General features: G+C 47.1%; 1 protein-coding gene across 8 annotated transcripts in view; it reads right to left on the reverse strand.

Moving 5' to 3' along the window:
• Nucleotides 1-27,363, reverse strand: part of TNRC6A (trinucleotide repeat containing adaptor 6A) — a 3,393,689-nt gene that overhangs the window by 415,540 nt on the left and 2,950,786 nt on the right. The gene's annotated exons all lie outside the window — the stretch shown is intronic.

Below are 27,363 nucleotides of genomic sequence, written 5' to 3' on the forward strand. Positions count from 1 at the left end.
CTCCAATACATTGATATGGAGAAGAGTTTCGTCCGGAAGCCAGGATCCCTGAACTAACCTGCCCAGACAATGCCCCCCCTACCCTGTCTGGGAGGCATCTGTCGTCAGGGTGACCACTGGAGAGGAATAACAAAGGGCTTCCTAGATTTAGATTGGATGTCTGAAGCCACCAGCAGGTCCCGTTTGCATGTTTCTGTAATTATGATGGCATGATTGAGGGGAAGGTCCTGAAAGGACCATTGAGTTGACAATAGCCACTGAAGAATCCTCATGTGCAATCTTGCCAGAGGAACTAAAAGAACCGTGGCAGACATTGAACCTAAAACTTGTAGAACCATCCTGGCTGGGGCTTTGGATCTTGAAATCAGAGCTTGAACTTGGCCCTGTAAAGTCTGGATCCTTTCGGCAGGAAGAAAAACGCGCATCAATTTTGAGTCTATCTCTGCTCCTATGAACCTTATGCGCTGAGAGGGCAGCAAGACAGACTTTGACCAATTGAATGTAATCCCCAGGGTAGCACCTAGGGAGATAGTGGCTTTGAGGTTGTCCATTAGTAGATGCCTGGTGGTGGCAGTCAGGAGCCAGTCGTCCAGATAGGGAAACACTTGGAATCCAAGACTCCTTAGATGAGCCGTCACTACTGCCAAACACTTGGTGAACACCCTGGGGGCTGTGGTGAGACCAAAGGGCAGTGCACAAAATTGGTAATGACTGACTCCCAGGCTGAAGCGCAGATACCTCCTGGACGCCTGATGTATCGGTATGTGATAATAGGCGTCCTTGAGGTCTATGGAGCACATCCAAACATCCTTCTCCAACAATGGGAGAATGGATTGTAACGTGACCATTCGAATTTGGATTTCGTGACGGATTGGTTCAGTCTGCTGAGATCCAATATTGGTCTCAGGTCCCCTGTCTTTTGGCACTAAAAGAACCTGGAGTAATTTCCGGATCCGATCTGGTCTGTGGGGACCGGTTGGATGACTCCTTTTCTAGCAGCTTTAAAGCTTCTGCGGCTGCAATTTCCCTTTGACTGGGTGGTGGGTCCGGGATTTTTGGACGGTGGGGGTGAGTATGTGAATGGGATGGTGTAACCTCCGGCAATGATCCGAGCACCCATCTGTCCTGAGTGATTGACTCCCAGGCTTTTAGGTGCTTGGCAACGACACCCGACTGGCTCGAGCAGCACAGCCGGGCAATCCCTCATGATGTGTGGGAGGCTGAAGAGCCACGAAAGGACTCGCGGTCTCCAGAATTGCGGGGCCTCTGCCGCCTCTGGGACGGCGTCTCCCAGAAAAATTTCCCGTCCTCTGCCTCTGGAAGGGAATCTTCCTGCTGTTGGGGAAAAACTTACGTGATTTACGGAACCACATCTTCCCCTCCTTTAGGCTTGGGATAAGGCCGAAGGGAGTGGAATAACAGGCACCTACGGCAGATAAAGTTTTTCCCTCTTGCTCACAGCGGTAAGGGTGTCTTTAACCTTAGGTCCAAACAAAGAGGACCCATCAAAGGGAGCGTCGGCGAAGGAAGACTTGAAGGCCTCCAGAACTGACACAGCGGAGCCAGGCTTGTCTCCGTAGAGCCACGCCTGTGCCTGCCGCTCTACCCGCCTTCGGCCGCATAGGAAATGAGCCTCATGGACGAAGTTAGAAATTGACGTAAGGATAGCCAACTGAGAGCTAACCGACTGGGCTAGCTGCTCAGGTAGGTTACCGAGAGGGAATCTGACAGCTCCTTGACCAGATCCCTCTGAAGCCTGGTAAAATGTGCCAAATAATTCAGGGACCTTAAAGTAAAGGCCGCTGAAGTCAGGGTGCGCTTCCGCACCTGTCCATGCTCCTAGACTCCTTATTAGGAGGATGGACGGACGTTGAAGCCTCTGCCACGCCCTGTTGTGTAGCAGATGCCACCACCATGGCATCTACAGCCACGCCTTTAGTGAGGAACTCCTTCTCGGGTGGGGCAGACAAAAATTTATTAGGACGAGAAGGACTGGTTCCACGGTATCCGGATGTTCCCCGCCTTGACAAACTAAATCCAGAAGCTCGTCGAAGGCGGAGACACCCAGGAGGCGGAGGGCTGAGCCCCAAAGGCCTTGAGGAGCACTGACTCATCAGCAGAGGGGGTTTGGATATCCAGCCGCCTCGTTGTTTGAGGATCTCTAAGACGTCTGCACATGAGACATCATCCGAGGACGACTGGGACCCCTCTGCATCATCAAGATCAGTGTCTGATGTAATAGACTCGGGGGAGTCCACGTGCTTCCTCTTGCACGATCTCTTCCTTGGAGGTTCCTCCGAAGACAACTCCGAAGAACCCTCAGGAGGAGGGGAACCCCAATGGGGGTAACCTCAGGCCCAGGGGCTCCGCTGACTACGGACAGGGGAACTGCCAAAGACCCAGTCTCCACGCCCAGGGAAGGTGCCGGTAAAACCGGAGAGATGGCCGAAGAAGACTTGGCCAAGGCACTCCTCATAGCTCTGAAAGCCGGACCCCCAGAATCCTGGGAGTGTCCGGTCTCCGGAGCCATGATAGCCGACGGAAGTCCCGCAGCCGAAGCACCGAGAGGGTGGCTCGGAACCGAAAGCATAGGTCCCGAAACATCACCCCCGGGTCCAGCCGAAGAAGTCCGCGTACCAAACTCGGACCCGAAGGCTCGGGTTGGAGTAAGGGTCGGAGCCGACCCTAAGATCTCCACCGGCTCCAACAGCACCTGCTCCGACGGAGCCGAAGCGGTCGGAGGAGGAATAGCAATGGGATGGGCCTGGGCTATCGGCTCCGAAGCCAACTGGGCAGGAGCCGAAACAAATTTTTGGAAGACTGGAGACTGGAACAGTCTTTGGAGCACCCTGTCTATATCTGAATCCGACATCCTCGAAGACCGAGAGGATACTGAACGGGTTCGAGATGGCTTCTCCAACGGCCCCAAAGGGCTAGGGGACCGGCTCCGAGGCGACTCGATGACTATCGGCGCCGAAGGAATACCCACACTAGATTCCATCGGTGCCGAGGTGGACTTCGCCGAGGAGGAAGTGTCTGAGCGGGCAACCCTTGTCGGCTCCGAGACCAGTGGAGCCGGCGAAGGTGACCCGCCACTCGATGCCCCAGCCATCGGCTCCGAAGCCAGAGGAGTCGAGACTGGTGGCATCGAGGCAGACCGTTCCGCCTCGGCTCCAAGTCCTTGGAGCCGAAGGAGAAGCCTGCCTATGTCTTTTGGCGGTCGGATCCGACGGACTGGTCGGAACCGGCGCCTTTCTTTAGTCGGAGAAGGAGAGGATGCCAAGGCTTCTTCAAAGGAAGGTTTTATTAACCCTTTAAGAATCAGTTTATTTTTCCTCTCCTGGAGGACCCTTGAGGAAAAAGCGTGACACACACTGCATGACTCCTGTAAGTGTTTTGCACCCAAACAATAGACACAGAGCGAGTGATCGTCTGTGATAGACATTTTGAAATTGCATTTGGTGCATTTTTTAAAACCCGAAGGCCTAGGATTTTGAGACATTATGGCAAAACAATCAGTAACTTTGACAGAAAAATAACCTACTTTCTGTTTACTGACACTACCTACTACAGTTATCGCTTAGGTAAAGAAAGCGTCACAAAATAATAAGGGTACTTTGAAACCCTGTAAGGTTTTAGGAGGGTTGAAAGACCAGGAAGGCCCTAGATGAAGGAGACCTAACCAAACTCAACCCAATCACACAACAAAGTCTTTTGATAAACTCCAAACACACACAAAAGAGAAGAATAGCCGTGAAAACAGCTTTTTGTGACAAGAACAGGAAATTCCTGACAGAAAAAAGTTAGTAAATTTACTACTTAGCTCAGCCAGCTCGAGACCACGTCTTCGCAGATTAGCGGCAAACGAGATCTGGGGGACTGGTAGTGGTGCATCCTGGGATATAGTAAGCTCAGCCAATAAGAGACTTCGCTCTTTGGCATAAGCGTGCCGAGTCGGAGCCGAGGGATCGGCTCCGAGCCCATCAGTCAGAATGTAGGCGAGATAGGATCACATAACATCCACATTGCAAAGTATGCTTTCCCACTTGTTCAGCTGCATGCAATAAACCCTGCATTTCCTTGTTCTCAGGACACTCAGAGGTTGTAAGCATTTTCTGTTTTAGCAAAGACATTAAGTATTGTTGATATTTAAGCATGTGAAACTGGCAGTTTAAAGCCCTAACAGCTAAAGTAGCAGAAGTGTAAACTTTCTTCCCCCATCTGTCCAGTGCTCTAGAATCCTTATCAGAGGGAACAATGTTTTTTGCAGTGGAAGCTTTGACCCCATTGGGACCCTGAGAAATAGTTTCTGGATCAGCAGCAGGGTTTTTATAAAGAAATTTATGAGAATCTGGAACCCTGTAGTACCTAACTGGCTTAACTGGTGCAGGGGGTAAAGAATCAGGAGTCAAACTGGATTCAGAAAAAATCAACAACAATATCTAGTACAGGGGGCATAGCAAGAGGACTGTGCTGAGGCAATAAAAGAAAGTCTCCGAGCCTTTTCTTGGATTTTGAGTAATCCTGGCTCTCCCAATGGAAATGTTCCCTCATAGTGTGCAGGGTTTCCCCAAAAGAGTAGTCCTCAGGAGGAGAGGCTGAAGGGATAGATTCTTCAGCATCAGAGTCCTCATAGGGAGGAAGAGAATACCCCTGTTCTGAAGAGGAATCAGAAGAAATAGAAACCTGGTCAGAGGAGTCATAATCAGTGTCTTGCCTAGGCCTTTTATCAGGAGGGGGATGGGAATCCCTGATCAAAGCAATTAGGTCCTCGGCCACTTTCAGCATCTGTTTCTTTGGCATGGATGACTGTCCAGGAGAATGCTGTACTTGTTTCTTTGTCTTTAAAGGTGCTTCAGACTTTGCCTTGGCTGCTGAAGAGGCCTTGATAGTAAGCTGTGTAGGTCTGAAAACACCCTCAGAAGCCGATGCCTGCTCACCGGCTCTGGACCCATCTGAGGGAATTGTTTCCGTAGGCCCAATACCTTGATTTTCCAGAGGCCTAGCTGTCTCCACGTGGGAGTCGGATGCGGCCTGTGGCTCTGAGGTAGCGGGTGTCAGGGGCTGCGAAAGCACCTCACTGAAAACCGGCGACTGGCCTAGAAGAGGCTTCTTCATCGGTTTTGGACCTCGGATGCCTGTCTTTTTCTTCGTCCTTGCGCTTTTTATGGACTCCGGTCGTTGGTTGTTCCGACGGCATTATATAGTTAAACCATCGGCCAAAGTAATGTAAAGCAAAATCGAACCGACGCTTAATAGTGCGTTGGTTGGATCTAGCACAAAACCGACAACTAGCAACATTGTGGTCAGGGCCTAGGCAAAAGGAATACAGTAAGAATGAAAATCCTTATGAGGTACTTGCTTCCCACAAGAAATACAATTGTTAACTTTTACTGACATCGGTCTGGAGCAAGAAAAAGTTTCCCCAATGGGGTACTTAGCTTTATTGAAGACTTCGGATCTGAAATTCAATTTCAAAAATCTCAGGAGTCGGCCGACCGGCACTTGCGAACTGCTTTTGCTTCGGGCACCGCGCTGCAAGAAAGACTGAAGAAAATGGTGTCAGCTGCATCTTCTATACCCCTGGTACACTGACGTCAGGGAAGAGGCAACAGCAACTGACGCTGGACCAGGACTTTGGAATTCAGGCCGACTGCGGGTAGCCTGCCAGCAGGATAACCCAAGTGTAATGACTGCAAAAGTGAAACACGAACATCAAATGCTTTTATTCCACACTGTAGGAACACAAGCCTCTTGGAGAGACCTACTGAGAAGTACGCTGATGGGATAGGTAATGGATCTTGCTGACATTTGGAGATATTATGGAGGTAAGTTATCAGGGGCACATGAGCTAGGTTTCAGTTTAAGGAGAAGTTTAGTTATGGTAGTGATGGGAATGGGGGAGAAAGAAAATGCAGAAGAGCTGGATTTGGTTTCCAGACAGGGATGTGATAGTGAAGAGGAGCTAGTGTTAGTGCTGGAAAATGTAGCGGTGAGTTTGGCTATGGTATTGAACTGGATGGGAAACAGAAAATACACTCCTGGGATTCCAGCTGTGTCCCTGCTTGACAGTGGCTCTGGGTGCTGACTTGTCTAAACATGGGCTATACTCGTGGCTAGGTTTATAAGGGCCTCAGGGCCAATAGCCTAATAACCTCCCAGATATGCGCAGAATTAGTCCAAAATGATACAAAAATCACTGAACCCACAGACATTGCCAACATACTGGCAGACAGGTTCAGTGCAAACTTCACCCCCCTCTACCCCCCAAAAGGAGAGATAACTATCCCAACGGAGTGTAGCCTCCCAGACATCTCTAATGCGCAGGTGAAAGCTGCTCTCTCTAAAGCTAAAAACACAGCATCAATGGGACCGGATGGTGTCCCCGGCTGTGTGCTACATGAACTCAACGAGGAACTAAACCCGCATAAAGGCAGCTGTTTAATCTTAGCCTTACTACTGGATACGTGCCCAAGGAGTGGCGTACAGCAACTGTGGTCAGACTCCACAAAGGCGGTACCTCTACGGACCCTGGAAATTACCGCCCCATAAGCTTAACAAGCCTGGTCTGCAAAGCTATGGAGAGGATCATAATGGAACTCATAAACAAAGACATAGGGGACTTGCAGACATTGGACCCGACCCAGTTTGGCTTTGTCAAGGGCAGATCATGCCTTTTGAACTTGGTCGACTACTTCGAAACAGTCACCAAGGCCACTGATGAGGGAAAGGCAGTCCATACAGCCTACCTTGACCTTGCAAAAGCTTTTGACACAATACCCCACTCGGGTATTACAGAGAAACTTGCCAGCTTAAATGTAAACCCATATGTCACAAGATGGGTTGCAAACTGGCTAAAGAACAGAACCCACAGGGTTAGAGTTGCTGGCGCCATGTCAGACTCCAAGCCGGTCACAAGTGGGGTCCCACAGGGCTCAGTCCTTGGCCCCCTGTTGTTCGGCATCTACTTCTCAGAAGTACAGGCAAACATAGGAGGACTATGGCTGACAAAGTTTGCAGACGACTGCAAACTGGGCGCCATAGTGGAAAGTACATCGGACACAGATATCCTTCAGAGGGGTCTCACGGAAACTGATAACTGGTGCCAGAGCCATGGCCTGAAGTTAAATGCCAAAAATGTATAGTCATACCCTTCGGAAAAACAAGGTAACCCCAAGCTACCATATAGGTGGCAATCCATTAAGCACAGAAGAGGTTATCAGGGACCTGGGGACCCAGGTTGACAGTGGCCTTTCTTTTGACACTCACATTGCTAAAGTGGTTAGAAAGACCTTCTACATTGCCCACCTGATCATGAAGGGATTCACATCCAGATCAAGTGAGGTCATTGTTCCCCTGTACTCTTCACTTATCAGACCAATGATAGAGTACAATGCCCCATTCGGGATGTATCTCACCAGACACCTGCAGCAATTGGAGAGACCCCAAAAGTTCCTCACCAAAAGGATAAAGGGACTCCAAAATCTGTCATATGCTGCCAAACTGAAGAAACTAGAGCTCTATTCAGTCGCATACCGCCTGCTCAGAGGTGACCTGTGCCTGACATACAAGGCCATGTCCAACCCGGAATTAATGGACATGCTCCACCTCAAAAAATCCAAATCTACCAGATCCACTAGAGCAAGCAACTTAAACCTTAGCACGGATATAAATAGGACATGCTGGAGGGATAGATTTATCACCCAGAGACTCCCTATGCTGTGGAATAAAATTCCAGTCCATGTGAGGCAGAGCACCTCGATGGCTCTGTTCAAGAGAAATCTTGACTGGTGGATGGGAGATCGTAGATTTACCCCGGGAATCATCTCTGTGTCACTGCTGGACAGAGGCACAACAAACTAATGGGCACAGTATTTTTTAACATAAGGGGTGGTGTAAGCCACAAAACTTTGGGCTAGGCTTATAAATGCCTTAGGGCAGATAGCCTAGTATAAACCTATGAGCCTATGAACCTCCTATGAAACTATGTGAATTGAAAAGGACTGCTATTTCACAGCCAAACTCACCACTCAGTTAACTGAGAACATAAAATTATGGTCATTGCCCTCAGAGGTCATATGTTTGGCTAACACATTAGTGGCAACACCATTCCTAAAATTTAATAGGCGTTCCCCAATTCTAAATCTTAGCTGTCTGTCAGTCTTGCCCACATAAAATGCAGAGAATTTCTGACAGACAGCCAAGTAGAACACATGGTTTGTGTTGCAACTGGCTGCTACACTGAAATCATATATTCGCTTAGTGTCTGGATGTGTAAATACATTCTTATGATTTATGTATATACATTGATTGCATCCACCACAAGGAACCGTCCCTTTTACTCTTACCATATCTTGTCCCTTAATATTATATAGATAGCATAACATCCTTTTCAAAGATTTCCTGTTCTTAAATATAAATCTTGGATTTTCCCCTACGACTTGTTTGATTTCTGGATTCTGTGTTAATATATTCCAGTTCTTTTTTATCACATTGGTTATTATATTCACATCGCTGGTAAAATAAGTAAAGAATCTAACAGATTCATTTTTATGTTGAACATAACCTGTTCTATCATTATCAGGCATTGAGAAATACAGCTTACCTATACTATCTCTCCATGAAGTAGATGCATGCAGGATTCCTGTGGTCATACTATCAGCATAACCCCTTTTCATTAATTCTGAGTTTCATATTAGTTAGTTCTTTCTCAAATTCATCATCTCTGGCTGTTAGCCTTTAAGTCCTAAGGGTTTGCCCTTTTACTACATTCTTAAAGATATGTCCTGGATGCATACTGCTTCTATGGAATAAGGTATTTCTATGGCATTCCTTCCTAAACAGCTTGGTGGTCATCCCATTCACATCATCCATATCAATCATTACATCAAGAAATTCTGTTTCTGGTCTAGAGTATTTCATCTCAAATTTTAGAAAGTCAGTGCTGTTATTAATTTCTGTAGTGAATTTTTTTAACGTTGTATCATCACCACTCCATAATAGGAAGAGGTCATCAACCTGAGCTGTTAAGTAAATGGCAGCAGCTCAATTTAGAACTGAGCTTTAACTATATCCACTTATTATTGGAATCCTCTGTTAAAGAAGAGGAAGAAATAAGAACCAATGTAATTTCTGAACAGGAATCATTATTTGCTTCTTATCCACATAAATTAGTGGATGAGAAATGTGCTTCGATAGCTGAATCTGAAGCAGTTTTTAAACGTAGACCGCTACTACAGATATTTCATAAACTTGAAAGGGACAAAAGGGATTTTAAGGAAGGACACATCTTTGCATGGCCCAGAAATAGCAATTATGATCGTATTAAAGAAGGTATGACCTTAAACAATGAGGGGGGGGGCACACTAAACAACGTGATGACATCATTACCTTACGTCACGAGATGGGTTGCCAACTGGCTCACTACAGAACCCACATGGTAAGAGTTGCGGGAGCTAGGTCTAACTCTAAACCGGTTACAAGTGGCATTCCCCAGGGCTCAGTCCTGGGACCCCTCCTATTCGGCATATACTTCTCAGAGGTACAGGCAAGCACAGGAGATCTATGGCTGACAAAGTTCAAAGACGACTGCAAACTAGGGGCTATAATTGACTCTCCGGCAAACACAGACATCCTCCAAAAGGGTCTCACTGACCTCAAGTTACATGCCAAAAAGTGCATAGTCATCCCCTTTGGAAAAAACAAAGCATCCACAAGCTACTACATAAGTGGTAGCCCCCTAAATACGAAAGAAATAATAAGGGATCTGGGGACCAAAGTAGATAGTAATCTTTCCTTTGATAATCACATTGCCAAAGTGGTTAGAAAATCCTTCTATGTGGCCCACCTAATCACAAAAGGGTTTGCATCCAGATCATAAGAGGTCATTGTACCTCCAATACGCATCACTCATCAGACTCATCATAGAGTACAATGCCCCATTTGGAATGTACCTTACAAGACACCTGCAACAGCTGCAAAGACCAGAAACAGATGCCCTATGCACCTCGACTGAAGAAACTCCAGCTGTACTCGGTTGCATACCACCTACTCAGAGGTGATCTATGCTTGACATACAAGGCCATGTCCAACCCAGAATTGATGGACATGCTCCACCTAAAGAAAACCATATCCTCTCAAGGGACATGCTCTAGGGATCTAAACTTCACCACAGCAATAAATAGGACATGCTGGAGGGATAGATTCCTTTCCCAGAGACTTTCCATGCTCGAACAAAATTCCAGTCTACATTAGGCTGAGCTCCTCACTAACCCTGTTCAAGAGAAAGCTTGATGAGTGGATGGGAAATAGAAAGTTTACCCCGAGGCGGCGGCGAAAGCCAACACAATTCCAGCTAGGCTTATAAATGCCTTCAGGCAGATAGCCTACTTACCTACCTATGAACCTATAGCCCTGGGGAATGCCACTTGTAACCGGTTTAGAGTTAGACCTAGCTCCCGCAACTCTTACCATGTGGGTTCTGTAGTGAGCTAGTTGGTAACCCATCTTGTGACGTGTTATGTTCAGGCTGGTGAGCTCGTCTATAATACCAGAATGGGGAATGGTGTTGAAGGCCTTTGCAAGGTCTAGGTAGGCTGTGTGGACTAACTTTCCCTCGTCTATAGCTTTGGTAACTGTCTCAAAGAAGTCCACCAGGTTTAGGAGGCATGATCTGCCCTTAAAGCCGAACTGGGTAGGGTCCAGTGTTTGGAGGTTCCCAATGTCTCTGTTAATGAGATCCATGATGATGCGCTCCATAGCCTTGCAGACCAAGCTAGTCAGGCTTATAGGGCGAGAGTTCTCGGGGTCTGTTGTAGCTCCACCTTTGTGGAGCGGAATAACTGTTGCTGTGTGCCACTCTAGACTGTGGAGAGGTTGGGTTTGAACAGTGTGTTTAGGTGAAGGGTTAGTGCATCTTTGAGATTGTGTAGGACGCAGCCTGGGACACTGTCTGGTCCCATTGATGGTGTGTTTTTGGCTTTGGAGAGGGCTATTTTTACCTGAGTGTCTGTGATTTCAGGGCACTACATTCTTCTGGTATGGTTATGGGCCCTTATGGGGGTGAAGTTTGCACTGAACCGGTCTGCCAGGATGTTGGCAATATCAGTCGGTTCAGTGTATTTTGTGCCATTCTGCACTAACTCCAAGCAGATCTGAGAATTGCCACTTAGATTCTTCACATAGCTAAAGAATGCCTTGTGGTTACCTTTGGAGTCCTTGGCAATTTTTCTTTTGAAGCTAGCCTTGCATGATTTTATGAGGGATTGTAGCTGATACTGATCAGGGATGTCTTACCTTCTTGGGATTTTACTCTTTTCTGTACTAGTTTCCTCCTTCTGTTGTATAGCTTGTTTATGGCAGGGGTCCACCAGACTGGTTTCCTTTTCTTGGAGGAGTGAGCCTTGGTTTTGCTTGGGATAGCATGATCCATGCATTCTTGTAGGTGTCCAGAGAGTGCATTGGTAAAGGATTTTGCAGCTTGGGCAGCATTATCTTTTAGCATGGAGGCTTTGAAACGTTCCACCTCAGTCTTAAGTAATGTGAAGTTTGCTTTTGAAAAGTTTTTCACGGTGGTTTCTTTGACCAGGGTGGGGGTGGAATGTGGATATCCAGAGTGATTACTTTATGGTCAGATCTAATCAGCGAGGGGTTGACCTCTGGTGTGGAACACAGGTCGCCCATGTTGCTGATGACCAGATCCAATATGTTGTCACCTCTGGTAGGGGTGCTGACCAGTTGATCCAGGGCATTTGAGTTTATAAATTCTAGGAAATGTTGGGCAAGAGAGTTAGTAGTTGAGTAGTTCTCCCAGTTAATGTTTGGGTAACTGAAATCACCCAATATCAGGGTGTCTGGTAGGACCTTTATGTTTCTCAGTGCTTCCAGAAATGCGGAATGGGGGTCCTGGGGCATGATGGGTGATCAATAGCAAGCTACAATTTAAATTGCAGTCTTGCCCGTAGTTAGTTGCACGTGGATGATTTCTGAAGCATTGTGCTGTGCCACTAACCTGGAGGTGTGGATATCCTTGATGAATATGGACACGCCCCCACCGTTTGTATTTTGGTCCGGGTTTTGTGACCGAAATGTATGATACGAGTTGTAGCCTGGTAGTGCTGGGGTGCTCTCTGGAGCCTTAAACCAGGTTTTTGTTACTGCACATATATCGATTTTCTCCATACTGAGGAGTGCCTCGAGTGTGTGCATTTTGAGATTTAGACTTCTGGCATTGAGCAGCATTACCCTCAGTTTTTTGTTACTTGTGCTATTTAGGGTGGTGGGACTGTCTTTTGAGCCTTGCCTTAAAAAGGCACTATGGGGGTGGCAAGAGCCTTGGCCAGTATTCGAAAGCCTAAGGGTGACAGGTGCAAGCCGTCTCCAGCCAAGCAGCGTGGCTTGTCAAGCAAGTCATCCCAGGCTGACAGACACTGGATCCCCCCTTTGAATGACACCAGAAGCTTAGCCAATTGTTGAAATTGATAATGTTTTCTTTATACTGTGGTATCATTCTTGGCGAGGGTAGGATGCTACTTAAGGTCAGGGTCATACCAGTCTGGGATACGTGATCAGAGAGCTCTTCCATGTCTCTTCATGTAGTCCAGGGAGGTACAGCTCAGGTCATTCACACCAACATGGACAATGTCAGAGTCATATTTGTACTTGTTCTGGAGTGACCTGAGTGCTTGTGTTATGTGGCGGATCCTGGCACCCAACAGGAAGCTAACAGTAACCTTCTCCTTGTTCAGCCTAGTGAGTGGGACGTCAGTGTGCCTGACTACAGAGTCACCTATTACTAGTGTGTTGGGTATGTTATTTTGCCTTAAGGGCTATGACTGCGTGGCACACAGGTTTTGTGAAGTATGTGTTACGACAAACACTTTAAATCCACAGAAATGTCTATCACACGAGTGTGTAGTCAACAGTTAAAACAGGTAATTTAAACACAAAAACGTCTTTGTTAAAGTGCAGACAGTATAAAAAATAAATACATTATATATATATATATATATATATATATATATATATATATATATATAAATAAACGCACACACGCCAACCTAAATATACAACAATGTTATGACAGAAGAGTGATAGCTGAAAGATCAGCAGCTCAAACAAGAAAAAAGTTATGTCTTACCATAATGTTCCATCTGTGTTGTTGATCTTCGTTTTTTACATACTGATGGGTTATCGGTTCTGTCCTCATACCAAGCTCGCGTCAGCCAAAAACTCTCGAGCCAAGATCCTACCTAAAATGCTCTACTCCCTTGTTACCTCAGATCGAGTTTGCAAGTTGACAGACAAAAGTAGAGGCTACCTCTGGTCATAACAGACCTACAAGAATGGAAGGAGGACCATATGAAATCCTCCAGGAACCTCCGGAGGGGGACGGAGGGTGGAGAGTAATGAATGAACGAAGATCAACAACAAAAAATGGAATGTTATGGTAAGACATAACTTCTTTATCTGATGTTGTTAATCTTCGTTCATTCCTTACTGATAGGACAGAGTCCCCAGCTACCTATATCCCTGGGCAGTCCTTATGGAAGTACATTCCTGAGCACCATGGAACCAAAAGAAGCTCTTCCTCTGGAGGCCAAATCCAATTTGTAATGCAGAATAAAAGTATGGGGGTTGGCCCAAGTCGCAGCTGAGCAAATGTCATTGAGGGAAACCCTAGCATGGAAAGCTGCTGAAGTTGCTATTGACTTTGTAGAATGGGCTTTCACTTTGTGAGGCAAGGTGACGTTCTTGTTGTAGATGAAGGTAATGCAATTTCTCAACCATGACACTAATGTAACTTTTGAAACCGGGCACCCTAGTCTTGGTCTAGAAAAAGCCAGAAATAACTGGTCTGATTTACGAGCAGATTTTGTTCTGTCCAAATAAAAACAAATTTGCCTGTGAACATCTAGGGAGTGCAGGCAATACTCTCCCTTGTTGGAATGATAAGGAAAAAATATTGGGAGGTCAATAGACTGGTTGACAGACCACTCTGACACCACTTTCGGTAAGGAGGAGAAATTAGCTCTCAGTGAGACTCTTTCCTTATGAAAAATAAGGTAGGGACGTTTGATGCATAAGGCTTAAAGTTCTGACAGACGTCTGGCCAATGTAATAGCAAAACAGAAACAAGGTTTTCCAAGAGAGATACTTTAAAACACATGAAGATGCAGATTCAAAGGGGGGTGCTGTTAGGGCTTGTAGAACCAAAGCCAGGTCCCAAGGTTGTACTGGTTCTCTAAAGGGAGGTTTTAGGTAAAAAACGTCCTTCAAGAAAGTCTTACAGAGTCTATGTGACATGAGTGAAGAGTCCTGGAAGCCAATGTGGAAATTAAAAATGGCAGCTAAATGAACACGAACAGTAGAGGCTGATACCCCAGATTGAGAGAGATCTGATAAATAATCTAATACCACCGAAACTGGGGCTGACAAGGGGTCCAATTGTTTGTTCGGTGCCCATAAGTTAAATCTTTTCCATTCGCTAAGATAGGTTAGCCTGGTGGATAACTTATGAGATGCAATAAGAATATTGCGCACCGGGGAAGAGAGGTTATCCTGCCTGGCAATCAATGGAAGTGGAGAAACCAAGCTGTCAGCTTCAGGTTTGTTAGACTGGGTGGGTCAGAACCTGCGGATGGGAGATCAACATTGGAGATGGACTGAGAATCCATGGTCGATCTAGCAGGTGAGGCCAAAGGAAGGGGAACCAAACTTGTCGAGGCCAATATGGTGCAATGAGGATTACTTTGTTCTTCAACTGTCATGTTTTCTTCAAAAACTGGGAAATGAGAGGTAGAGGAGGATAAGTATAAAGCAGACCAGAGGGCCAAGCGTGGACTAGAGCATCTCTCTGTGAATGTTTCTGAGGGGGGATCAGGGCAAACTAGTTGATGCACTTGGAGTTGATTGGGGAGGCGAATAGATCGCAGCAAGGCTGGCCCCAGCGGTTGAAAATTTTTGCCGCTATCTCAGGATTGAGGGACAACTCGAGGTTGTAGAATGCACCTGCTCAATTTGTCCGCTATCACGTTGGAGCTCCTGGAAATGTGCCTTGCAATTAGAAAGCGGTTGGAAGCTATCGCCCACTGCCATATTCTCAAGGCCTCTCGGCATAACGGGCAAGATCTGGTGCCCCCTTGCTTGCTGATGTACCAGACTACTGACATGTTGTCTGACTGACTGGAATAGTCCCTGATGGAAGGATCGACTGAAATCCTTGCATTGCTAGTAGCACTGCCCTCAGTTTCAGGACATTGATATGCAAATGAGCCTCTGCCTCTGACCAGATGCCCTGGACTGAATTTCCCTGACATAGCCCGCGCCCACCCCATCAGGGAGGTATCTGTGGTCATCGTGGCTTTTGGCTGATGGGGGCTGAAGGAACGAGAACATTGTTGGGGATTTTGAGACCTCCACCAGAGCAAATCTTGCTTGCATCTCTGAGTTACACTTATCTGAAAAGACAAAGGATGTTGTAGACGGTACCACTGAATGAGAAGTAGCCACCAAAGTCTCATGTGGAACCTGGCCAGAGGAACAATGGTGATCGAGGCTGCCATCGACCCCAAGAGTTGGGAGTACGGACCGAGCAGATGATTTGTGGTGATAGATTAGCGGCTGAACCTGTTGTCTTATTCTTTGACATCTGTGATCAGGAAGAGATGCTGTGCAATTTCTCGTGTCCAACAGAACTCCGATGAATTCTAAAGATTGTGCCGGGGTCGTGTTGGACTTCTCCCAGTTTATAGTGATTCCCAGGCGCTGAGCTGTGAGAATAGTGTAATCTAGGGCTTCCTCCAGTAGATGCTTGGTGGGGGCGGTAAGGAGCCAATCGTCTAGGTATGGAAACGCCTGGAATCCTTGAAGTTTCAGGTGAGCGATAACCACTGCCATGCATTTGGTGAACACTCTGGGGGCTGTAGAGAGACAGAAGGGCAGTGCTCAAAATTGGTAGTGACTGGCTCTAATGCAGAGGTATCTTCTTGAGCACTTGTCCACTTTTATATGGTAATACGCATCTTGAAGATATATAGAGCACATCCAATCATCTTCTTCCAAAAGAGGAAGGCTAGACTGAACCGTGACCATCTGGAATTTCTCTGTTTTTACAAATTTGTTTAGTGTGCTGAGATCAGGAATCAGTCTCCAATCCCCTGTCTTTTTTGGCATTAAAAAGAATCTTGAGTAAAAACTGGATCCTATCTGGTCTGGGGGGACCGTTTGGATGACTCTTTTTGTAGCAGCTTTCGGATTTTGTGTATTGCTGCTTCCCCTTGACTGGGTGAATTTTGGGGTGAAGTGGGACAAAGATGGAAGGGAATGCGGTAACCTCTGGATATTATCCACTGAAAGCAAGAATCGGTGGTTATGGTTCGCCAGGCAGTGGGGTAAAAGGAAAAATGACCCCGACCTCTTCCAGAGGTGAGCACAGTCAGGCAACGCTTCAGGAGCGCAAGTAGGGTTGCCCAAAGAATCAATCTCTGGAACCCCAGTTTCGCGGACCTCCCCTGCTCCGAAAGGGGCATCTTCCATTAGAGTTTCCCCCTCTGCCCTTAGGGGAGAACTCGGCACGTGCACAACGGAAAGAGCTCTGTGATTTTCTGTGCCACATCTTCCTGCTCCTCTGATTTTTGAGTAGAATCATTGAGGGGTGGAGTGTCGGACATCAATGGCAGACAGGGTCTTACCACCTTGTTCGCACCTTGCCAGCATATATTTAACCTTTGGGCCAAACAATGAAGTGGCCTCATTCATAAAGGAAGCCTTAGAGGAGTCCACAAAGGCACATCCAGGCATGACTCCTTCTGTTGCATGTGAAATGAGGCGCATGGAAGAATTGGATATAGATTCCAGGGTCGCTATCCGAGAGGCTACGTTGTCGTGAACCTCATCAGAAACAGCTCCTGCCAAGGTTTCAGAGAGGTGGTTGATAAGGTCTCTCTAGAGCCTCGTTAAGTGTGCCAAGTAGTTCAAGGACCTTACAGCAAAGATCGATCGATGAAGCAAACACGCTTCCCAAGTCTGTCTATCACCTGTGACTCCTTGTTGGGTGGATGGACAGTCTGGCTCTCTTCTGCCAAGTCTTTTTTGGTTGCAGTCGGCACCACCATGGCATCTACTGGAAGACCTTTGGACCAATGAGGATGTTCAGCAAGAGGAGATAATTTTTGTCAGGCCTCCGAGGTATAGGTTCCAAAGTGTCAGGAGCTTTCCATGCACGATGGACGATGAGCTGGACAAGCTCATCGGCTGGTGGGGTAACCCAGGAGGTAGGGGGCCGGGCACGAAATGCCTGCAGCAATACGGATTCCTCTGAGGAAGGGTTGGAGGACTTCCAGTTGTCACTCTGTCTTAGGATCTTGAGGATGTCACCAAAGGACACCTCATTAGAGGGAGACTGTGGGGACCCTTCCCCATCATCAAAGTCCGTATCTTCGGTTAGAGACTCCTCAGTGGAGTCCATGTGCTTCCTCTTGCATGAAGCTTTGCAAGGGACTTCCTCAGTGGGGGGGGGTTCTGGGGAAGATTGCAAGGAGGGGGGTCTCCTGAGGGGGAGAAACCTGAGGCCCTTCTGCCCGGGGTCCAGTAGTTGTGGCTTGCGACAGTTGCGGCACAGAGGGGGGCAAGGACTCCGACAGGGATGTTTTGCCAGCAGAGGCAAGTGCCCTCTCCATGCCCGGAGAGGGATGGGAGCCCGGAACAGAGCATGACAATCTCGGGACTGGGGTCACACCCCGGTCTGACAAGCCAACCCCCAATACCAGGAGTCTCAAGAGGGCTGTGGAGCGCGAGGGGAGGATTATTCCTGGAGGGTGTCATAGAAAATATTGGCGTTGAACCAAGAACACCTGCCCCCATATGCCTGATATGCAAATTGGTCTCTTGTGGGGACCACGTGCCTTGTACAGTCCATCCTAAGTAATGCCCCTCATCCCAACTGGGAGGTGTCCGTGGTCAATGTGGCACTGGGGTGAGGAAGGATAAATGGACGACCTGCTCGATCACCTCGGAGTAGAGCCACTAAAGAAGAGACTTTCTACAAATCTGAGACAATTTTATCAGGTGATTCAAGGGATAACAATGAAAGGACCATTGCACCACCAAGGTTCACTGAAGAACTCGCATGTGTAAGCAAGCAGTGGGAAATAGAGTAACAGCAGCAGTCATTGATCCTACAACTTTTAGGACCAATTTTGCAGGGGGAGAAGGAATGGAAAGAACCTGTTTGATGTGTGTCTTCAATGTAAGGCTTCTACTTTGAGCAGAAGAGCTAGACAACTGACTGTATCTAAGCAAACCCCTATAAAATCTAAAACTTGAACTGACTGAAGATGAGATCTGTGCATGTTGACAGTGATTCTCATGACAGTGAAAGTTGAAGCAAATAATCTTTGACTTTTATTAGTAGATGCCTCACTGGTGCAGTAAGGAGACAGCTGTCAAAATGGGGAAACACTCTGAATCCAAGCAGTCACAGGTGAGCTGCTACCACTGCCATGCATTTGGTAAACACCCTGGGAGCTGTGGGGAGACCAAAGAGCAGAGCTCTGAACTGATAATGACTGGCTCCCAGATGGAAGCATAGATACCTTCAAGAGCAGCTGTTCATTTTATGTGATAGTATGCATCTTGAAGATCGATTGAGCACATCCAGTTGACCTTCTGAAGGAGAAGCAGAATGGACTGAACTGTGACTATCCAGAATTTGTATTTTTTTTATAAACTGGTTCAGATAACTTCGATCCAAGCTAGATCTCAGGTCCCCGGTCTTTTTTGGCACTAAAAAAACCTTGAGTGAATTCAAGATCCTGTTTGGTCTGGTGAGACTTCTTAGATGACTCTCTTGTCTAGCAGTTTTACGATCTCTTGAGCTGCTAGCTCCCTCTGATTGGGTGAAACATTGGGGGAGAATTTTCCTTGGTTTAACTGGAATTAGTAAAAAGGGAATGAAATATTCACTGGATATGATCCTCGGCACCAAAGAGTAATTTCTGATGGTTAGCTAGGCTTTTTGGTTCAAGGATAAGTGCCTCCAGACAGGGACAGTCAGGCAACCTTTCAGGAACATTGGAAGGATCTGTCAGAGAAAGAATCTTGAGATTCTTGGTTCTGCAGACCCCCTCTACTGTGTGGGCAATATCTACCACTATATTTCTCTCTGTCTCTGGAGGAAAAGTTCCCACATGACTCCTGGAAAGGACCTTGAGATTTCTTGAACCACATTTTCTTACCACTGCACTGGTTCCTGGAAAGGGTCTCTGTGGGTTTGAAAAGCAAATTCCAACAGCAGACAAGGTCTTCCCATCCTGTTCACTGTTAGAGAGAGTCTCTTTACTGTTGTGCCAAACAAGGATGATCCATCAGTGGGAGCATTGATGAATGACAGATTGAAGAGTTCTGCAAAATCATATCCAGGCATGTCTTTTTATGGATATGCCTGAACCGGCCACCCTCACGATACCTTCCACTCCATGTGAGATCAACCTCATGTACAAGTTTGTAATCGACTGCAGAGTGGCCACCTGTGAGCAAAAGCACTTCTGTTCCACTGCAGACATGGACCCTGGGGCAGAATTAGTGACTTATTTTATCAAATCCATCTGTAATCTGATGACATGTGGCAGGTAGTTCAACAATCGCAGGCCAAATGTTGCTGACACACCCACTTGCTTCCTAAACCTGTCCAAAGCCCTAGACTCTCTGTTAGGTGATGGACAGTGGAGCTTTGTTTGGCAAACTCCTTTTTGGTGGCTGCTGCAACAAGCATGGCATCTACAGAAATCCCTGTAGTCCAGTACTATCAGCAGGGGCACTTAAGATTTTGTTGGGGCGTTTTGGAACAGGGTCCACAGAGTCTGGTTCCTTCCAAGTCCTGCGGGAGAAAAGATCTATAAGCTCATCCGCAGGGGGGTAACCCAAGATGAAGACGGGCCAAACCTGAAGGCTTCCAAGAACACAGATTCCTCCTGGGAGGGGGTTTGGGAAGACCAACCACCTTTTTGGTGAAGGATCTCTAAGAAGTCTCCAAATGAGACATCTTCAAGTGCAGATCTAGGGGACCCTTCCCCCTCATCAAACTCTGTGTCTTCTGCGATGAATTTCTGTGGGGACTCCCAAGTGCCTACTCTTGCACGTCCTCTTCAGTGGGACCTCTTCAGTGGGATGTTCTGGGGAGTTATCAGAAGAGAAGGGGAGTTCCCTGGAAGGAAATGCTTGAAAGCACTTCTGGGCTGGTTGGCCCTGAGGTGTAGGATGCAAGGACTCAGACACAGGATCCAGAGAAGGAGCAGGGTATGGATCTGAAGAAGGGAAAGTCAACATTACTCTAGGTTGAGAGAAAGCCATCTCCACCACCTCAAAAGCAGTGGGGCCTGGAGAGGCCAAGGACAATCCCACTGGAGCCAAGGCTCCCAGAGTAGACAAACCCCTAACTCCCCCAACTCCTCGCTCTGAGGGAGGAGTTGCAGCCGAGGTATCAAGCTCAGAAGCTTCAAGAGCAAGTGATGGCTCGATAAACTTCTGAGTCAAAGTCAACTCCTCAAATCTGACGCTAATGCTTCAGCTCCAAGAGCAGTTGTGTTCCAACAGTGTCTGAGCTGATCAGGTCAGGAAGTAGCCGGAGTCAAGGTTAAAATAACCTTCGGATCAGACGGTTCGACTCCCGGGGTTCTCAGATCCAAGTACTCAGAAAAGGGTGGTCAGATTGGAGAAGGAGCAATTACAGGTTGAAAAGAAGAATGGTGGCTAACGGACCTGATGGAAGACACAGCTGGCAAAACCCACAATTGGATCTGTGTTCTGAGGAATTTCCTCATCATCCTATCCACCTCTATTTCTGACAGACTATGGGAAAACATAATGGAAGAGGGTGTGGAACTCGGGACACTGAAAACGCAGAACACTGAAAGTGTGCATCATTACACTGAAAGCTACAATGCATATGTAAATAACATTCTCTCCACCTATAACACCACCTAACAAACACAATTTCTACTACGTTTCTGCAGGGGGGCAAGCCCCTCTGCCCCCACACCCCCCATAAATTAAATATACCAACTCCAAGATCACACTACAGTGGAAAAACGTTCATTTCCTAAAGCGTCAGTGTATGGGGTTAGGAAATTAACTTTTTTCCACTGTAGTGCGACCTTGGAGTTGGTGTATTTAATTTACGGGGGGGGGGGGGGGTGCAGTAAAACTTGCTCTCCTGCAGAAACGTAGTAGAAATCGTGTTTGTTAGTTAGGTGGTGGAGGTGATATTTACTTGTGCAATGCAGTTTTCAATGTTATGAAGCACACTTTCAATGTTCCGAGTTTCCAATGTTTTGGGTTTTCAGTGTTTTGAATTTTCGATGTTATGGTCTCAATGTTATGAAATTCAACGTTATGATGAAGGAGATCCCTACTCACACAAATACATACAAATCCTCAACCACTCTAAAACTAAACTGATTACGAACATTCTTATTTATATACTTAGCCAAAACATTTTTCATATAGCAGTGTATATCAGACAGATGTTCAATTGTTCCACATTTTAGGCACTGCCAGATAAACTTTCCCACATAGGAAAGCCAACACAAGAATAGCTAAAGGTATTACTGCTCAGTGACAGGAATCTAAGCAAGAAGCTCTACATCCTGCAGCCCCTTCTCATCCTGGAGGATGTAGATGTTTATGCAGTTTCTAAGAATTGGTTAAGGTTGTGGAGAGCACCCCACAACAACGCAGGGCTAAAATAGCTTCCTACACTTAGGCCACAGGAAAAGACAAAAAGTAGACGTTTCTCAATTTACATAAAAACATATATACATCAAGGCTGGGCAATCAGTTCAATGCACCAGAGCTTCACCATATTAAAATTACCACAGGCAAAGTCCCATATCATCTCCTTGCAAGCTACAGACCCCCACTTCATCATCTAGGAAATACATAAAGGAAAGTTGTGCAAAATCTTACCATAACCATAGATGACCTTCTCTTCCATGTTGCAGTATTCTACATGTGGGTTTACCCTTCTTCCTCTCCAATTCTTCCAGCCAGGTTTCCAAAGATTTTCAGTCCATCTAGGTGCATCGGACGTCTTAACGTGTCAGCAGGAATGTGGGTCATATGTGACATCTGCACGCACCAGCCCTCAGAACCTAAAAGAGGCCCCAGTTGGAGTCAGTGCTATAAGGGTATAGCCTGTCCAATGTCACCCAGGAGAGCAAGTGCAGTCTGACAATAGGGGAAGGTGGGAGAGAAGGAATACTGCAAAATGAAAGAGAAGGACATCTATGGTTATGGTAAGATTTTACACAACTTTCCTATGTCCTTCTATTCTAATGTTGCAGTATTCTACATGTGGGTGAGTGCCAAAGCTCACTGAGGACTGAAGGGGTGGCCTACATGATGTTTCCAGGAATCTGTGTAGGACAGCCCTGGCAAACTCTACCCTAGCCCTGGCGTTATGGTCCAATTTGTAGTGTTTGGTAAAGGTGTGCACTGAGGACCAAGCAGCTGCCTCAAGTATGGCATTAGTGTCTAACCCCTTAAAAAGGCTCCAGAAGAGGCCATTGCTCTGGTGGAGTGGGCTTTGACATTGCCCTGCAAGGTCTTGCCATGGTGTAGGTAGCAGAAGGAAATGGCCCTGGAGATCCAGGCCGAGATAGTCCGTTTACTCACAGCTTTCCCCAGGGCTCTGGGGTGGAAGGAAATAAACAGTTGGTCAGAGTTTCTAAAAGGTTTGGTTTTATGAAGATAAAACCTAAATTTTGGACGTCCAGGGAATGAAGTACTCTCTCACTATCCCCCTCCAGGTTAGGGAAGAAGGTAGGCAAGTGGATGGCCTGGTTCAAGGATAGGTCATTCACTACTTTGGGAATGAATGAAGTGTTCGTCCTGAGAGTCATCCTGTCCAGGTGGAAAACTAAAAATGGTGGTGTAGCCATAAGAGCTTGCAACACTGAGACCCTTCTGGCTGAGGTCAGGGCTACCAGCAAAACAGTTTTCCATGTTCAAAATTTTATGGGAGCTTTGTCTGCTGGCTCAGAGGGCTACAGTGAGTTTTTCTAATACACAGTTAATGTCCCAGAGGGGAGGGGAGGTTTTCTGGGTGGTCTCAGGTGCAGTGCCCCTTTGAGGAACAGTTTAGCGAGAAGTCTGGATGCAAGGGAAAGCTCCAGAGGAAGGCAGGCATTGATAGCAGACAAATGTGCTTTCACAGATGAGTATGACAGCCCTGTCTGCATAAGTTCACACAGGTAAGACAGGATGAGAGGGATATCGCTTTCCAACGGGTCCAACTGTCTTTTGTGACACCAAATGGAAAACCTTTTCCATTTAGAGAGATAGTATTTCCTTGTGTTAGGTTTCCTGGCCTCCCGCAGGACAGTGAGCACATCCTCGTTGTATAGGTGTCTGAAAGGGATCAGAATCCTATCAGCCACAGGGAAAAGTGCAAGGATTGCTACTGTGGGCGTATCTGAGTCCCCTTGTTGTGCGTGAGCATGTCCACTTAAGGGGGTAACTTGTGGTGATTGCCTTTGGCCAGGTGAAGAAGAGGAGGGAACCAGCGCTGTCTTGGCCAGCAGGGAGTCACCAACAAGATTTTTGGTGAGACTCTTTGTATCATTAGGAAGGGGGGAAATGCATACAGGAATTTCCCCTTCCAGGTCATTGAGAAGGCATCTGTTGCTAATGCCTTGAGGTCTGGTGTCCTGGTGCAGTAGCCAGGAAGCTGCCTGTTTATGGAGGAGGCAAACAGGTCTGTCTCTGGAATACCCCACTTGTGGACCATAGTCAGGAAAACATCTCTTTGCAGCATCTATTTGTGGTTGTTTAAGGTGGTTCTGCCTAGGTAATCTGTCTGGGATGTAGGCCGCCTGGAGGGTGATCCCCTGTGTGGTATCCAGTTCCCATATCTGCAGAGCTAGTCTGCATAAAAGGTAGGATGTGGTCCCTCCCTGCTTGCTGAGATACCACAGGAATGTGGTGTTGTCTGTGAAAATCTTTAGAGGACCCTGCTGTAGGTATGGCTGAAAGGCCAGGAGAATGGCCCTCATTTCTCTCACGTTTATGTGGTCTTGTCTGAGTCTGTTTGTCCACAAACCTTGTACCTTCCACTTCCCCAGAGTCGCTCCCCAGCTCAGGTCTGAGGGATCTGTGTACATGGTTTGGGAGGGAGAGAGTGCAGACCTGGGTTTTGGACTACCTGAGCCATCCACAATCTCAGTTTCTGATGTAGGGAGGGGAGCAATGGTATACTGAACTCCATTGCGTGGGAGTGTTGGGTCCACACTGACTGGAGGTAACATTGAAGTTTCCTCATGTGTATCTTTGGCAGGGGCAACATGGGAATGGTAGCTGCCATGTAGCCTAGAAGTCTCAGAAATTGACTTGCAGTCAGTTCTGTTAATTGTACAGCAGAAAGGAGGTGGTTTTGAAGGATTACCACCTTTTCTGCTGGAAGAAAGGCCTTCATGAAGTCTGTCCTGATTCTGCAACCAAGGATGACAATATCCTGTGTGGGGTTGAGGTGGGACTTTGGGAAACTGATCAAGAACCCTAGAGAGTGGAGGATAACCAGAAGGTCCCGGGAGCGGCTTTGAAGAGTTTCCTTGTCTTTTGCCTGGACTAGGAGGTTGTCTAGGTAAGGGAATATCTGGATTCCCTTTTTCCCAGCAGAAGGCGATAACCGGAGCGAGGCATTCTGTGAATATCCTAGGTGCAGTAGAAAGCCCAAAGGGCAAGGCACAGAACTGAAAGCGAGATGGGCCTGCCAGGAACCTCAAGTATTTCCTGTAAGCGGGCTTTATAGGTATGTGAAGGTAAGCATCCTTTATGTCCAGGGTTACCATGAACCCTTGTAGAAGGATGAGTGGAAAGAGAGTAGGTAGAGTGAGCATCCTGAAAGTAGGGACCTTTACGAAGGGGTTGAGGTGAAAGAGGTCTAAAATTGGCCTCCATGGACCTTCCTTTCTGGGTACCAAAAAGATTCTGGAATAGAATCCTTTTCTCTTTGCTTGTGCTAGAACTGGCTCTATGGTGCACTGAAGAAGTAGGGTTTGTAGAACCTGATGGAGGAGGGGTAGTTGACTGGGGGAGGGCTGTGGGATGCCCATCCTTGATGGCAGCGTGACCCAGGACATGAAGTAGCCGTCCTGTAAGACAGACAGGACACATTTGTATGTGGTAACGAGTGACCATGCAGGGAGACAGTGAGAGAGATGGGGTAGAAAGGAGGGTGGATAGTGGGGGCTGAAATTTTGGCAGACAGTCAGACACTACCTGCCCTATCTGGAAAGGGAGACCTTTGGCTGGAAGACTAAAATGGCCTAGTCTGAGGGGGCTGTCTTCTAGGGGGGTCTTCTAGACCAGGGAGCAGCAGGCCTGGAGGATTTCCAGATAAATTAAGTCTTGGAAGGGTAGTTCCTCTGGAACTTGGGAACAGGCGAGACCAGGATATGTTTCAAGTCCTGTAATTCTTTACCCTTCTGTTGTAAAGATTTAAAATGGTCAGACACTTTTGCATCAAAAAGTGTTGAGTGGTCCAAAGGTGCGTCCAGAAGTTTGGCCCTGAAGTCATCCTGGAGAGGCTGTAGTCGCAGCCATGAGTATCTTAACACTGCAGCTGACCTGGTTGAGGCTTCAGCTGCATCATAGTTGCATCTCAGGGAGTGTCTATTCACTTGAGAGATGAGTGCCATCAGTGAATACAGGGAAGCTTTGGGTGCACAGTCAGGAACGTCTTCTAACTCTTGAGGCTTTGTCCAGGAGAGCTAAAGAGAATTTGGTCATATGTGTTTGGTAATTTGTGGCTCTAAATGAGAGGGTGGCCGAAGTATACATTTTCTTTCCCAATCTCTCCATGGTCTTGTTGTCTTTATCAGCTGGGAGTATAGTAGTTGTAGGCAGAAGTTTGGAGGCCCTGTCCATAGAGATGGAAATAGTGGCTGGGTCAGCAGGAAGGCACTTAAAGAGAAATTTCTCCGTCTCAGGGATTTTATACAGTCAGTCTGCTCTCTGCGGAGCCAGATGTTGGGAGTCTGGGCTAGTGGAGGCTGAGGTAAAAGCATCCAGAAAAGCAGGTTGGAGAGGAGGAATAGCAGAAGGACTGGGAGTGCCCATTTGGATAAGGTCATAAAACCTTTTCTGAACATCAGACATATCAGAGGATTGCCACTTAAAAGTGGTCTTTCATTTTATTAACAGTTTCCCTAAACGTCAGGTTCTCTACAGGGGAGTCAGGTTCAACAGAGCCCTCCTCAGGAGAACCACATCCAAGGGGGATGAGATATGGGAGGAGTAGGAAAGAGAGTCCTCATAGGAGTCAGACAATTCCTCTTCCTCAGGCTGCTTTACCCTCCTTTCCTGGGTTGGAGGTCTGGGACTAAGGAGAGGAAGAGCAGTGGCAGAGGGTTCTGATAAAGGCCTAAGGGCCATAAAGGCATTGAATAAACTCTGGCTGAAGGCATGCCAATCTGGCATGCTTTCAGAGGTAGGATGAAGTGTGTAGTTTTTTGTTTTTTCTTCAAAGGCCTAGCCGGAGTCTGGCTAGGAATGAGCCTAGGGTCACTGATCAGGACAGCGGAGGCAGGGTCCGATGAACCCTGACAGAATGCTGGCCACCCCCGGCATCTAGAAAAGGTGCCAGTAAATCCTCTGTGGACGTGTCGTCTGCTCGAGATTTTGCGGCTTCCTCAGAGGTACTCGCTATATTTGTACTGGCGGATGCCGGATCCTCAAGTCAAGCTGACGGCTACAGACTGAGGTACAGCAGACAGAGGTGCAGCAGAAGAAGTTGGCTGCGAGGACTTGGCCCTCTTACTAGGTGGTTCGGATGGGGCGTTGGGTGCAGCCTTCATTCCTAACGCTAACTGTTTCAAGTGCTGATTCTCAAAGTACAGTTTAGGGCTTGCAAACGGTGGTGTAAGGTCTTCGGGACAAACAATCAGCAAATGGCACAGTTCTCATAGTCGTGCTCCCTGCCTAGACAAAACAGACATTGGTCATGAGTGTCTTTGAGGGGAATCTGCCAAATGCACTTGCCCTTACCGGATGGCATTAACAGACTAGAATAAGCAACAGAGTAGGACTGAAAGAATCCCCAACAGGGTACGTAACTGAATCTTTTTCGATCTGATGTCCACGAAAAGCAGGAGCACCTGGCATACGACTGGCGGCTGAAAAGTTCTGAGTGCTGGTGAATGCAGAAGTCACTTTCCTATGTCCTTCTATTCCAATGTTTCCAGTATTCACTAGTGGGTGAGTACAAAAGCTCACTGCTGGCTGGGTGGTGGCCTGGATGGTGGCCTGGATGAGGATTCCAGGAACCCATGCAGGATAGCCCTGGCAAATCCTGCTCTGGTCCTGGAG

Source organism: Protopterus annectens, chromosome 12.part0 (assembly GCF_019279795.1).
Source record: "Protopterus annectens isolate FY-2018-M chromosome 12.part0, PAN1.0, whole genome shotgun sequence".
In the NCBI taxonomy this organism is placed as follows: Eukaryota; Metazoa; Chordata; order Ceratodontiformes; family Protopteridae; genus Protopterus; species Protopterus annectens.